This window comes from Choloepus didactylus, chromosome 1, assembly GCF_015220235.1.
Source record: "Choloepus didactylus isolate mChoDid1 chromosome 1, mChoDid1.pri, whole genome shotgun sequence".
In the NCBI taxonomy this organism is placed as follows: domain Eukaryota; kingdom Metazoa; phylum Chordata; class Mammalia; order Pilosa; family Megalonychidae; genus Choloepus; species Choloepus didactylus.
This window is the reverse complement of record NC_051307.1, coordinates 35,477,661-35,493,815: the sequence shown is the minus strand read 5'-3', so window position 1 is coordinate 35,493,815 and position 16,155 is coordinate 35,477,661.

The window sequence follows — 16,155 nt, the reverse complement described above, 5'->3', positions numbered from 1 at the left end:
TCATTATTAGCCACCAAGGCAACAACCAATATGAGGCATATGATTACAAACTCTTGAAGGAGCTGAGGCAGGCCGTTCATCAGTACGGTCCCAATGCCCCTTATACCTTGAACATGATCGAGAACCTCTCTGCTCTAAATCATACACCCACAGATATTTTTCAGCTAGCCCGTGCTTGCTTGCCGTCAGGCCGATTCATAGATTGGAAAGCATGGTTTGAGGAGTTAGCTGAAGAGCAGGCCGCAAGGAATGCGGCGGGGAGACGTGGCGGGTGGAATGCTGACATGCTGTTGGGGAGAGGCGCCCATGCCCAGAACCAAACGGGTTTCCCACAAGAGGTCTACGCCCAGATCTTCCGCTGTTTTGTGGGTGCCTGGAAAAAGCTAACAGGTAAGGGAGAGGCTCAGGCCTCACTCAGCAATATACACCAAGGCCCCACAGAACCATTTGCGGATTTTGTAGCCAGGATGCAAACCGCAGCTGAGAGAATCTTCTCAGATCCAGGAGTAGCAGAGACTGTGGTTAAGCAAATGATTTTTGAGCAGTGCAACAAGGAGTGCAAAGTTATCCTGGCACAAAACAGAGCAAAAAATTTGACAGAGTGGGTCAGGCTCTGTAGAGATACTGGCAGCCCTTTAACTAATGCAGGTCTAGCTGCCATGCTAGCTAGCTCCCTACAGGTGGCTACAAAAGGCCCGAGAACCTTAGGGGCAAAGTCTAACGGGTGCTATGGCTGTGGCCAATCAGGGCACTTTAAGAGAGATTGTCCCAATAGACGTCAGCCCCCTGCCACTCAACGGTTTGGCAAACCAGGTGCAGTAACCAGGCCGTGTGGCCGTTGCCACAAAGGCCCTGACCCGGTGCTCAGCTGGGCCAGAGGCTCTGTTTGTGTTTTTCCCCAGGAACCAGGACGTCAACCAGTGTGGGTTCCGGAAAGACTGGTGAGAACCGTGACATCACCTGAAGAAGCCAAGGAACAGCTGTCAGAAACGCCAACGAATATACAACCTGAACCATTAGACCAAGCCTCCGACCCTGCTGATGATGGCGACGACCGACAAGACGATAATAGCGTCCAAGAGGCATACCTTACCCGAGACATGCTACGCCGCCACAATCAGATGCTGAACTTAAATTTCCAGGCCATTCAGAAACTCCTAGCGGAGATAGATGAACTTGGACTAGAAATAGATGGACTCTGGAGAGTTCTCCAGTAGACGTGTGATACCCGATGGTTATTTGGGAGGCTTTGTGTCACCCCGGTTAGGGTGAACTTGACAGAGGAGCAGCAAGATGTCGCCGAGTGGCTCAAGGACACTTATCTCCCCAACTTCACCAATCTCTCCGACCAAGTGAAATCCGACCTTCAGGGACTTGAGAACATTAGGAAATTGAAGCCTGTTAGTTTCGACCTTTCCACACTGGGCGAGACTGTAAAAAATCTGTGGGACCAAGTCACCTCTTGGTTTTCATGGCCCAATCTGACTTCTTGGGTTCTCCTCGCTATAGGATTGTTGGTGGGTTTAGTAATCGTTAAATGCCTGTTAGAACGTTTGTTTCAAGCACAGCAGCGACTGCGCGTTACCGCTATGATGGCTATGTCTTCAACCCATAATACTCCTGACAGTAGCTTCTATATTGATCAATCCCCATCCCAACCACTCGGGGTGGGGCGCTCTGGGGCTAAGTTCGCAGCAAAGTCCATGGCCGTATCCCGGATATAGCATATGACTCCAGCAGTCTTAAATTTTGTCTCAGGCGAGTCTCTTAGGTGGAGTTCCAGTTGTGGCCAGACTGGACTCTGGCCATTGCACAGAGACGCCTAGTGACGTCCTTGACGCTGATTGCCACTCTTCTGCCCCAACCGTCTTTCCCCAGTTGCGAGGTAAAGTACTGCACGGAGAGTCACGTTGTTTCCAGCTCACGGGCTCTCCGGTCTCTATATGAGGTAAGCATTCTGGTCGGTGCCAGAGGTTCCGCCGTAAAATGGCAGGGGCCTAGTCCAGACTCCCCAAAGCACCAAAACATGTAGTGGGTCACTCAGGCCCACGGGAGTACACTCATCAATGGAGACACTGGGTTGAAATAAATAAAAAGGGGGAGATGTGGAGAGCCGCTTTCCGGGTTAGGGCCTAGTGGACACGCTGCAGCCTGCTCTAGAGTACACCCCTCCCATCGAGTGAGCCAAGATGGCGCTCACATCCTGCTTCCGCATATGACGCATGAGGCAGCGGTTGCTGCTAGCCTATTGTACACGCTTACGTAGTGCCAGCTTATTGGTTGTGACTATTGTATATAAGAGATTACCCGGGCTAGCCTCGGGGAGACAGCCCACAAGGAGCCGTGCCTGACGGCCGCACAGAGGTTGTTCTCCCACGGGGTATGAGGCCTCGTGTGGGAAATGTAACAGAGAAAGTTTCTTCCTGACTCCAGTAAAAGGCTTGCGCTCACAGCCATTGTGTGCCTCGAGTGTTAGTTTGTCTGTGTCTCTCTCTCTCTCCCTCTGTTCTCCTCGCCGGCCGAGGACAGGACGCGCGGGACAGATCGAGAGGGCGCCGGACATAGACTGGAATAGATGATAAATGCAGATACATCTCTGCAATAATTGGAATCTAGGAGAGAGAAATTCTTACTAGGGTAATGGGGAATTGCTTCTCAAAGAAGGAGATATAGGAGGTGGAGCCTGGAGTATTAGCAGGGTTTTGACAGCACTTTCTGGAAAAGTGAATACCTTTTGGCAGAATTTGTCGAATTTGTTTGGTGGAAAAGTGAATACAGCAACACATGTAAATAAAATCATCATAAATATGGGAAAAATTCAAATTAAATTATTTTATATCAGAAATAATAGTTCTCTAGAATAAGAGCCTACATAAAAAAACAACAAAATTACCTCTAACTAAAAGCTTACTCTTTATATTAAAAATATCTTGTTGATAGTGTTGGTAAGTAAAGAAATTGATTCTCTGTTTCCTACTATAAAAACCCTGGAGAATGCACTCAATTTCTGAATTCATTGTGTCAATTTTTGAACTCAAGGAAAATACTTATAGATTTTATTTGAGCCACTTAATTTGCAAACCAGGAAGGAATTAACCATAATTCATTTACTCATCAAATAATTTATTCAGCAAACTGGATGCGTTATACATGACAGGCACCATTCCAGGCTCTGGGAAATACATCTTGAACAAAGCAGACAGAGCCTCTGCCCTTCGTAGGTGATTGACAATAAAGAAGTAAGTAAACGTTTAGAATGGCAGATTGTATGAGTACTACTGAGAGAATTAAAACAGTATAATGGAAATAGGGAATGGCAGGGAAAGGGGGCATTTGCTGTTTTAAATAAGTAGGGTCTGGAATGACGTTGTGACAGACATCTGCACAGACACAATTCCTAGTGAGGGAAAAAGTAAAAAAGATATCCTGGAGTGAGGGTTCCAGACATAAAAATGAACAAAAGCAAGGTTCCTGTGTGGAAGCATGCTTGGCATTTTCGGTTAACAGCAAGGAGTCCAGTATGGCTGGAGGAGAATGAGCAAGGGAGAAAGCAGTGGTAGATGGGTATCCCACTGGGCTCTCTGGGCCATTGTAAGGACTCTGGATTTTATTACAAATGTTGTCTTGGTAAACTGACCCTTGTCTACTTCTTAAGCCTCTGCCCTCACCTTTCTCTTTCTATTCCTCAACACCTGTGCTGTCCAATATGGTAGCCACTAACCACATGTGGCTATTGAGCACATAAGATGTAACTAGCTTGGATTGAGATTTGCTGTGGTATAAAGTGCAAACTCAATTTTGAAGACAGTATGAAAAAAAATGAATGCAAAATATTTTATTACTAATTTTAATAGTAACATGTTCAAATGATAATATGTTGAATATATTGGGTTCAATAAAATAAATTTCATCTGTTTTTTTCTTTATTATTTCTTTTTTATTTTGTGGTAATTGTAGATTCACATGGATTTGTAAGAAATAATATAGAGAGATCTCATGCACACAAGGCCCAGTTTCCCCTATGTAACATCTCACAAAACTGTAATATAATATCACAACCAGGATACTGACATTGATACAATCCACCATTCTTACTCAGATTTCCCTGGTATTACTTCTACTCATTCATGTGTGTGTGTGTATTTAGTCCTATGCAGTTTTATCTCATGTGCATATTTTTGTATCCACCACCTCATCAAGATACACCACATCAAGTGCCATCACCACAAGAATCATTCAGTTTGCCCTTTTATAACCACACTCACCTCCTTCCTGCACCCCATCCATGAACCTGTAGCAACCACTAATCTGTTTCCATTTCTATAATTTTGTCATTTCAAAAGTGTTAAGTAAATGAAATCATATAGTATTCAAATTTTATGGATTTTTTTTTTCACTGAGCATAACTCTATGAAGAATGACCCAGATTGTTGCAAATATCAATAGATCCTTTCTTTTATATTGCTGAATAGTGTTCCAAAGTATAGATAAACCATAGGGAGGACACTTGGGTTGTTGCCAGAGTTTTGCTATTACAAACAAAGCTGTCAAAAGCATTCTTGTAGAGTTTATTGTGTGAACGTAAGTTTTCATTTCTCTGGGATAAGTGCCCAAAATTCCTATTGCCTGGGATATATGGTAATTACATATTTGATTTTATAAGCTGCCAACTTGCTTTCGAGAGTAGTTGTATCACCTACTTTTTAGTTTTTTTTTTAACTTTAATGCAACTAGAAAATTTTGAACTATAGCTGTGGCTCATGTTTGTCTTGGACAGTGTTTCTCTACAGCACCAAGTTCTTCTCCACATCAGTGACTTCCCATATGCTGTTCTTTTTATTTGAAGTGTGGTTTCATTTTTTTTTTTTTTCAACAAAGGAAGATTTTTACTCCTTTTTGCACAATGGTTAAGGGTCACATTACAAAATATTTTAAATAATGTATTATTATAATAGAAGAAATACATGTTCATTGTATAAAAACTTTAAAGAAATTAGGAAAGTATCAAGAACAAAAATCATCCTTCATTCTACCAAACAGAGGTAACCAATCAATTTCTATTAAGACTTGAAAAGGGTAACATAATTACTGACAGAGTCAGTTCAGGAGTAGGGGAGGACTCTTTAAAGAAAAAATGTTTAAGAAGGTACAGTTAACACTATACAAAAATAAAAACTTCTATCTAAAAATATTTTTAATTATGTGTGATAGGTATTATTCCCATTCTGTAAATGAAGAAATTTTTCTGAATGAATTTCTGCTGAAATCTTTATGAATTACCCTAATATAATTTTTGTGTATTAGTGTAACAATAATAATAATAATTAGCACTTAATGAAGCCCTGTCATTTTTTTTAAACCTATTGGTCAGATTCACTTTATTTTTTTTTAATTTTCTAATTTTTTTAATTCATTTTTATTGAGATACATTCACATATCATGCAGTCATGCAAAACAAAGTGTACATTCAGTTGTTCACAGTACCACCACACGGTTGTACATTCATCACCCAAATCAACCTTTGACATTTCCATTATGAAGCGTGGTTTCATTTTTGCCTCACAAATGTACAGGAACTTCTGCAGCACCCTGGTTAAGAGTAAAATCTAAAACCAGAGAGTTTGTGATTTGATCTTGGTTCTACTCCTTAACAGTTGCATGATTAGGCAAGATATTTAATGGCTTTGTTCCTCAGTATTTTTTAAGCTCTAATGGGGGGTATTTGTGGCAACACAGACCTCCTTGGTTTGGTTTGAAAATTAGGTCAGTATTCCAAATACTTAAGGCTTAGTTAAGGAGACTTATGGACATTTTTAGAAAGTCGTAGTGAGAACCCCGGCACAGCATAGATGATTTTGATTTACCCACTCTGTTTAAAACATGAACTCCATACCAACTATCAAGAGCATATGCCTTTCTTTTTCATATGTATGTATGTGTGTGTGTATATATATATGTATATGTATAGTTAGCTGTCTTTTTCTTTTCTCCTATGGGGGGATAATTATCTAGTGGAAAGTACACTGACCTATTTTCACATTAACCTTGGGTGAGACTCTTGCTCTTATCATTTTTTTTAACTGTGTGATCTTGAGAACGGCCAGTTAACATGTCTCATCCTTTATTTCGTTCATTACACAATAGGAATGATAATGAAAAATACTTGGTAGAATTGTGGTGATTACTAAATACAAGGGTTCATTTATAGATCTCTAGTAATAAATAGCTCCATATTTAAATAATACCATGCCATGTGCTGAGTTAGATATATAGGTTTTGTCCTTTCTCCCACAGGCCCTTAAAGGCAGATATCATTAGACCGATCTTATTTATTAGCATGCTGAGTATCAGAAATGTAATTTGCCTAACGTCGCACAGCTATGTAGCAAGACTGTGTCATAATATTATGACTCTCGAGTCCAAACTAGTCAATAGGGGGAAAATATCCCTTTTCTCTATTGAAGCATTTTAGCTCAAATTTGTATTGAAGCATATCCAGTTGTAAAGGAAAAGATTATGATGATGTATGCTTCCTGGTTTAGTAATTTTTAGTACTGAGTAGGTAAAAATAACACAAAATAGCATAAAGATTAATATGTGTTGTGTGCTTAATATGTGCTTGGGGCTATAGAAAATAATTTATCTGTATTATTTTATTTTAATATAAGAAACCAGGTAGCAATTATTATTTTCCCTATATTGCACTTGAGGAGACAGGGTAAGAAATTAAGTTAGTAGCTAAAGGTCAGTGAGCTAGTAATTATTAAAACCAGTCTGATACTGTGTAATGTGTGGGTTAAAACCTTTACCAGTGATCCAGTGATACATGTTGCCTTTTATTTCAATAATTTAAGTTGGTCATTTGGGTAAATCATGGAGATGTCTCATTCCCTTTGTTTTCACAGACCTTACATTCTTCAATATTTTTCATCTGTGTAAGTGTGGTAAAGTAAAATCACATACTTTCTTCTATTCCTTTACTTTTGCTGTCTTCTTATGGCCTTTATAAACACAATAAGCAATAACAATTTCAAGCCTAAAGTGAATTAATAATTCTGGCTCCTTTTCCTATTTCCTTATTGCAACCCAAGGGCTTTGATGTTCATCATAAGTATTTGTATGCCTACAATGTTTAAGTTTTGTTATCAGGCAACTCCAGTGTTACAGATAGGAAAAAATGACACTATTTTTGTAAATCACTTATCCTACCACATTATAATAGATCTATAGTTACCTTTTGGAGTAACAATATTGTATGGGTTATTTTCTTCTAATTAAAAATATAAAATCCTGATTTAATTCACTTTGACATTTATTTACATCCTATGCATGAATCTGTGTTTGGAATTTATTAGCCTTCTCTCTATTGTACATCAGCTTCACATAGATATTCTTATGGAAAACTCATTGCTTTATAGGATCACTTTGCCTTTATGTGTTGCTATTTTATTATTATGTTTAATTAAAATGCTCTTATTGTCTAACCAGGAAGAGTTCTTTAAACCTGGCAACATTTGCTTCCAATGGGATAGAGATATTTATTTATTCATTTCCCTAAAATATCATCTTTGATTAATAATTACATACAGGGTTTGTTCTTCTTATCTGGGTGTCAACAGTAATTGGAATCCATATCCATATCCTACCTTGCAATCATACTGCAAAAGGCCAATAAATTCCCGCTGAGTGTGTTACTTGTTAAATTTAGTGCATTACATTCAGGGTAATGAATAAAAGCAGTGGGCCATTACTGTCTGGCTGGCTGAGGAAGGCTGGAGCAGCCAGACTCCCCTGAGGCCTTGAGATGGCTTCAAATGGTGACAGCAGAATCAAGGGAGTCCCTGAGCATCACAGTTCAGTTTGTCTCCCTTAATTTCCTCTTCTGGAGAGACTCAGAAGATTGTAGGGAAGTGAGGTAATCTTATCCATTAATTCACCACACTTTCATAAAATGCTGCATGCTCTGGTTTCATTAATGAGCAAATAAAGTTTAGATAAATAGTCATGTATTAGCATTCAGCCAGAGAGATGAGCATACTCTTGAATTTTAACCAGTGGCTATTCCTCCATGCAGCTCACTTTGTGTATCTGGATATGTCTATTGTGTATTCATTTGTCTCTATTAAAAATACACATAGATATTTTTATAAGATTGAGTAACCAGTGAAGCAAGCTCCATAGATATATGTCTACTTATTTCTGTCTCATGTTTATGACTATACATAAACCATTACTGAAAGAAGTGGCTGGCATTTTTTAGCCTACCTGCAATGCTTTCTTAATAAATAAATATATTCTTAATATGAAAAAGGTTATTTCTTAAAATATAATATCATAAAAATTTACATCTATTATAAATGTACAAATGCAAGGATGTTATTGCAACATGGTCTGTATTCTTAGTTAATTGTTTTGTTCTTGAAAACTGGTGAGAGTCTTTATTCTCCTAGCTTAACAACTGTTATACACTATGGTACCTGCAAAAGCCAGCTGGCTCCCTTTGTCCTTTGAATTGTTTTGATTGTTAAAATCAATCCAGAAACAGCTAGATTCTTAAAGAAGAAAGGTAGAAAATAATTTGCATGAAATGACCACTTATATTATTCTTCAGTGTCTTGGAAAACTTAGCACAGAATGTCCTTTGCCATCCATGATAGAGCAGCTGGTTCCAAATAATATGGTGTATCTCATTAGAGAGATATTAGATCTAATTATGCAACATATAAATGAGATCATTGCAGTAACATTATCCCAATGAGGTAAGTAAAGCATACATGAAATCCTACACTCTGCTGCTTGAAAGAATTTTTGAAAGCAAATGTAAGGAATCAATGATTAGTTTAGATGTACGTTGAAAGATATTGCAAACCATAATGAATCCTTGACATGTAATGGAAAAATAGAGTAGGATGGTAGGTTCCCTGAATGATTTTGCTGAAAGAAAAAAAAAAAAAGGAAATGCCTGGAAAGGTGTTTCTTTGAAAACAGTATTTTCTAATAAAACAAAACAAAAATGTAATAGAAGAGTCATAGGTATTGTTTTGTGTTTACTCGATTACCTATTTTTGTTTATGCTGGGGCACTTCTATGTCAGATATTCTGAAACTTTAAAGTGCAACAGAATCACAGGGAAGGCTGTTAAAACACAGATTGCTGGTCCCCAGTCTCAGAGTTTCTGTTTCAGTAGGCTTGGGTGTGGCCTGAGAATTTGCAGTTCTGAAGTTTCCAAGTGACGCTGATACATCCACTTTGAGAAACAACTCAATCACTGTAGAAGACACTCATTTAATCTTATTTTTCTGTAAGATGAAGGTTCAGGGGTTCTGTTCTGCTTGTAACTTTTCAATCACAGTGCATTTTTTTTTTTTAAACTTTGGATCCTTTACAAAGAACAGTACCCTTAAAATATAACTGAAGCTACCTGCTTGACAAATGTATTTTCAACATATTTGCGAACAACAGCACAAATAACAAAATGAATAGCTATTCTAGCTTCATGATTTGCCTGGCAGGGAAAATGCCAAATATAATAAGAAGCTTCAGCTCTTTGAAGTTAACTTAGCTCACTCTCATCTATAGATATTATCACTTTTCTAGGAGTCTGAGTATCTGGACTACTTGACTGATTTTATCAAACAAGTTTTAAATTAAAAAATAGCAATGAAATCAAGATTTTTTTATCTTATATAAAACAGCTAGTCAGTACCTTCATTGTAAAGATATGTTAACCATGGCTTGAGAGGCATTTCTAATTTATTACCTATTAATGTGTTAGGAATATTCATGTAATAAAATCCTGGCAAAGGTTTGCATTTTGCATGGATTTTTTTGTTTTGTTTTTGCCTGTTTCTCATCCCAAATCAAACAAGATTATCGGTATGGTAAAAATTGATGTTTAAAGGACATTTCCAAAGCTATTCATGTAGCCTTCAGAATCTGATGATCTAGTCCATATTCTGAACTCAAATGTCTGAGTTTCCCTAAAATCAGAAATTGTCTATGTTGCAATCATGCCTAAAAATAAAGAAAAAGATTGTAGGACCTCAATGTTAGGGCTTCTTGTGGAAGAGAAGCCTAAATCAAATTTATGAAACAACTGAAGTTCCTGTTTCAAAATTAGATTATGATCTTTTTTTCCAATTTGATTTTAATTGATCCACTTGACCTACTCTGGGAAATCCTCTTGTCCCTACTCTTACCCCCAAAGAAAGATGGACAGTCCATTAATCTGCAAGTTAGAATTGATAAAATAGTTATTGCAATTATACAAGTGCTTTGGACCAAATGCCAGCACAATTTCTCTTTAAGCAATTTCATCTGTTTTTTTTCTTTTGCTTTTTTCATGACTATTAGAAATAGATGACCAAGAACTTTATGTAGTTCTCTGACAATTACATAATTCAGACCAGTTCCTCAAATAGTCATATTTTTGATGTTCATTTTGATGTAGTTATTCTAGTCCCCAAAGAAAGTGCTGTTTCCCAGCATCACTTTTTAAGTATCTAGAAAACTTCTTCCTTATGTTTACTTGTATCTACAGGCATAACTGTGAAGGTTTGGATTTCATTGACTTTCTTATGTTCAGTAGTTCTTACTCTTGGCTGCACGCTGAAGTCACATGTAGAGTTTAGAAAATACTGATGCCAAGGTCTCATCCTCAGAGACTTGGATTTAATTGGCCTGAGGAGTGGCCAGGTTATTAGGAATTTAAAAAAATAAATAAATAAAAAATCACCCCCACCTCAAGTAATTATATCATGCTGCCAAGTTTGAGACCACCCATTACAGTTATTTGCAGGTGAATCCATTAAAAGAGCTAGTAACAATGGTGGTGGGATGAGTTACTCCAGGAAAAAAACATGTTCCTAATCTTAATGCATTCCTGTGACTTTGAACCCATTGTATGTAGAGCCTTTTGAAGATGTTATTTTTAGTTAAGGTATGGTCACACTGAATGACGGTGAGCCTCAGTCCTCTTACTGAGACTTTATGACAAGAAAGCCTCCTGGAGGAGAGGAAGCTGGAAGTCTACAGAATTTGGAAAGAAAGGGGGCTATGGAATAGAACAGCAAAGAACTCTAAGGATCCCTGGCTGCTAGCCTCCAAGTGCCACAGTCTTTGGGGAGAAAGCATCGCCTTGCTGACTCCTCGATTTTGGACCTCTCTTAGACTTCTAGCCTCTGAGAGATAATAAATTCCCCTTACTATCCCCAACCTATAGTATGGTCTTTGTTATAGCAGGTGGGAAACTAAGCCGTAGAAGTCTGTTTATGCATTTACATCCCAAGAGTTAGCTTTTGGGAAATAGGGATGGTTTCATTCTCATTTGTGTGTATGTATGTGTATTAGACCATGGCTGAGATGGCACTATCATAGTGAAATCTACTCTGTGGATTTGCCATAATCTTCATGGTAATATGCTTGTAAGTAACATGTACTTACAGAAATAACACTTAATATGGGAGTTTAAGTTGCACTTGGTCCAGGTTCTTATCTTCTCTCTCCTTTTCTGTTGCAATCGTTTCCTGACCAGAAACCTGAAAGTATATGATGTGCCATGCACTTTGCAGGGGCAGGAACTAAGTGGTGAACAAAACTGAAGGTGCATTTATATAATTGTTTCTAATAAATCAACAAAACTGAATGCAAATATGAAAATCATTGGGAAAATAAAGGAAATTGTTTTTAAAAAGATTAAAAAATAATTAGCAGTTGATAAGAACTCTGGCATGTTTTATGTTACGATAATTGTTTAAAGTTGAGAGTGATGATGATTGTACAACTAATTGAAGATACTATAAGAAACTGACCATTTATCTTGGGATAGGATATATATTAAGTGAAACTAGAGACCCACCACTTAATAAATCAGGCCCTCTACTTGAGACTTGCTCTTGTGGAACTTAGGGCTATCAATGGGAGTCTGAGCCTTCCTATAATTATGCCGAAGAGGCACCTCCAGGAAAACTTTTATTTCTTCAGTTGTGGCCTTTCTCTCGCTAAGCCCAAATTGGCAAATAAATTCATTAAACTCCCCCCAGTGAATGACATGACTCCCAGGGGAATGAGTCTCCCTGGTGACATGGGACATGACTTCCAGGAATGAACCTGGCCCTGGCAGCGACGGATTGAAAATGCCTACTTGACCAAAAAGGGGAAAAGAAAGGTAGCAAGCTGAGGTTACAGTGGCTGAGAGATCCTGAATAGTCAAGAGACCACAGTATGGCATTTCCTGACCAAAAACAGTCCCCAAATACCTAGGTCCCTACCTGAGATGCTATAAAAGATTCATTTACTAAGTTTTTTTTAATTCATTTTTATTGGGATATATTCACATACCATGCAGTCATACAAAGTGTACCTTCAGTTGTTCACAGTACCATTATATAGTTGTGCATTCATCACCAAAATTAAATTTTGAACATTTTCATTACCACACACACAGAAATAAGAATAAAAATTAAAGTGAAAAAGAACAACAAGTAAAGTAAAAAAGAATGCTGGATGCCTTTTTTTTTTTTTTTTTGCCCCTATTTTTCTACTCATCCATCCATACACTGGACAAAGGGGAGTGTGGTCCTTATGGCTTTCCTAGTCACATTGTCACCCCTCATAAGCTACATTTTTATACAATCGTCTTCAAGATTCAGGGGTTCTGGGTTGTAGTTTGAGAGTTTCAGGTATTTACTGCTAGCTATTCCAATTCATTAGAACCTAAAAAGGGTTGTCTATATTGTGTCTAAGAGTACCCATCACAGTGACCCCTCGGCTCCTTTTGGAATCTCTCTGCCATTGAAACTTACTTCATTTCATTTCGCATCCCCCTTTTGGTCAAGGAGATGTTCTCCGTCCCACGATGCCGGGTCTAGATTCCTCCCCGGGAGACATATTCCACGTTGCCAGTGAGATTATACCTCTGGGTGTCAGATCCCACGTATGGGGGCGGGCAGTGATTTCACCTGCCAAGTTGGCTCAGCTAGAGAGAGAGGGCCACATTTGAGCAACAAAGAGGCATTTGGGAGGAGGCTCCTAGGCACAATTATAAGGAGGCCTAGCCTCTCCTTTGCAGCAACAGTCTTCCCAAGGGCAAGTCCTGTGGTAGAGAGCTCAGCCCATGAAACCACCAGTCCCCTATGTCTGTGAGCACATCAGCAACCATCGAGGCACTCACTAAGTTGTATCTCAGAAACTTAAATTCACCAGAGTGTTCCTATGTCAGACAAGTCCTAAAACCCAGAGGCAACAGCCTCTTCAGGAACAAAAATCAGATGCAGCCCTCTTCTCCATACTATTGACACCCCCTTTCAATATGAGTAAGTTAGGGTGGTCACTTCCTAGACACCACTGAAGATGGAGAAGGAGACTGAGAGGAGGGGGTAGCAACAAACAAGATTTAACAAAGGTCTATGAATACTGAAACTTTATATAAACATATATTTTTAGATGCTGGGGTGTTGGAATAGCTGAAAGGAGGTAGATGACATGGTGGAACTGTAACCTATAACAGTCTTTGGAATTTGCTCTATAGCTACTAGTTGAATTGTGCTCTGTGGGTCTTCACTTTTCTGTATAAGGAAAGAACTGAAACTGTGGAACTGTAACCCATAATGATTTTTGAGGTTACCTGTATAACTGCTTGTTGAGTTGTGCATAGAAATTTGGCAGCTTTCTATATGTAGGTTATATTTTACAATAATGGAAATAGCAGAAGTTATGAAACTGTGACCCATGACATTCTTTGAAATTTTCTCTCAAAAAAAAAAAAAAATCAACAATAATGACTTGGCATTAAATATTGATTATAGTAACAAAAATTAGAAAGTGAATGTGGATATGAAGTGAGGAGCAGGCATGGAAATTGTGAAAGGAAAGATATACTAGATTTTTCCTCTAAAGTGGGAGAAATCAAATATATTGCTTCATTCTTAGCTTAGATAATGACATGAGTACAAAGTAGAAAGAATGTATGTGGACATTTTAAAAGGATAAATTAAATATAAAATATAATGTTAGGTACACAAGCACTGAAGAAGAATCATATAATTTAAACAACTAAAATCAGGGGAAAAAAGGTAATGTCAGGCACAATATGTATAAAATAAGATCACTCACATGAACTCAGACATATCCACTAAATAATAATAAGTCTGTATTCATTTATTAAAAGTTTCATCATTTAGGTTTAAAAAACTATATACAGTCAGTTCACAAAAGAGATACTAAAACAATCTAGCATAGACAATTAACTATTTAATTAAATAATTAAATAAGATCAGAACAAAGACAAAGCAGAAGCATTATTAAATATCATTAAATGTAAAATCCAAGGCCATACGTGGCAGAGAGAGTTCCATTGTACTGGTAAAAGGTACAATCTATGATGAAGTTACAATAATCATGAACAGCAGCAAAACATAAAGCAAAGAGTATGAGTGACACATAGACAAAATGATTTATGCCGAATTGTGTTTGGTATACTTTGATACATCAAATGGAATTAAGGAAAACTGTAATTTGCTATGACTAATAATGTGGAATTAATTGTTATTTATAAATATTTGCAACCTATAAATAGACTGCACATTTCTTTCAAGCATTTATGGATTATTTGCCAAAGTAGATCAGGATAGGTCAACAACAAATAAAAGACAAACAACAAAAATTGCAGACATCACATATGGCTATAATTTAATAGTACTAAAAGTAAACTTTTAATAAAAACACCCTGAATTGCTTCAGTTGAAAAAAAGAAACAATAAAACAAAAATAGCATTAAAATAAGCAAACCATTTGCCTAAATATCTGTTTGAGAAATAGAAAATTGAAACCATAATTATAGGCTATTTAGAAGTCTACTAATATTAGAGCACCGTATTTCACCACTGGTATATTAGTAAAGCTGGTCCCAGAGACAAATTCGTAGGCTTTAGCCCCTCCATTAGAAAGAAATATAAATGAATCAAGTAATTACCTGAAAACTTAAATAGAATATAATTAAGCAAGGACAAAACTTAGGAACAGAAACAAATCAATTTTTATTGAATTGGAGAAATTGTATAGTCAACAAGTGAATCACAAAGCTAAATATTTTTAAAGGACACATCTTTTAAAAATTTCCTGCAGGAAAATAAAGCAAAACAAGTAGAAATGAGAAAGAGAATAACAAACAGAGGAGATTAAAAAAAATAAGATAGATAGGTTATTCTGGTTTGCTAATGCTGCCGTTATGCTAAATACCAGAAATGGATTGGCTTTTATAAAGGAGGTTTATTTGGTTGCATAGTCACAGTCTTAAGGCCATAAAAGTGTCCTTGTAAAGGTGTCAACAATAGGGTACCTTCACAGAAGAATGGCCAATGGCGTCTGGAACACCTCTGTCATCTGGGAAAGCCCGTGGCTGGCGTCTTCTCCCTTTGTTCCCAGGTTATATCTCAAAATGGCTTTCTCTCAGGATGTTTCTCTGTAGGCATCTAGAGGTATTCTCTTCACTTCTCCCAGGCAAACTCTGGACTAGCAAAAGTCTACTTTCAATGGCTGTCTTCAAAATGTCTTTCTTGGCTGCAGCTCTAAGCATGTCTAAGCATCAGCATCAGCCAGCAAATGTTTGGGCCATGTGGCTCTTTTTAAAGTACTCCAGTAAAACTAATCAAGACCTATGCTGAATGGGTGGAGCCATAGCTCCATGGAAATAGTCTAGTCAAAGTTATTATCCACAGTTGGGTGGGTCACATTTCCATGGAAACAATATAATACAAAGATTCCAACCTAATCAACACTAATATGTCTCCCCTACAAGATGGCATTAAAGAATATGGCTTTTTCTGGGGGACATAATATATACAAACCAGCACACATGGCAATCTTGTTATGAAGTTACTTGCAAATTTCTTCACAAAATACTAGCAAATATAATTCATATGGTGTATTAAAATAATAATCCACCAATACTTCAGTGATGTTAGAAATATGTAGAAGGTTTAAATGACCAATTTATATTTGACCTTATATAGCAATGCTGTGTCTCTCGTTCATTCATGTTTTCCTGTGGGGCCCTGTTCCAGTTTGCTAAAGCTGCCAGCATGCGAAATACCACAAATGGATTGGCTTTTACAATGGGGTTTTATTAGTTCACAAATTTATAGTTCTAAGGCCATG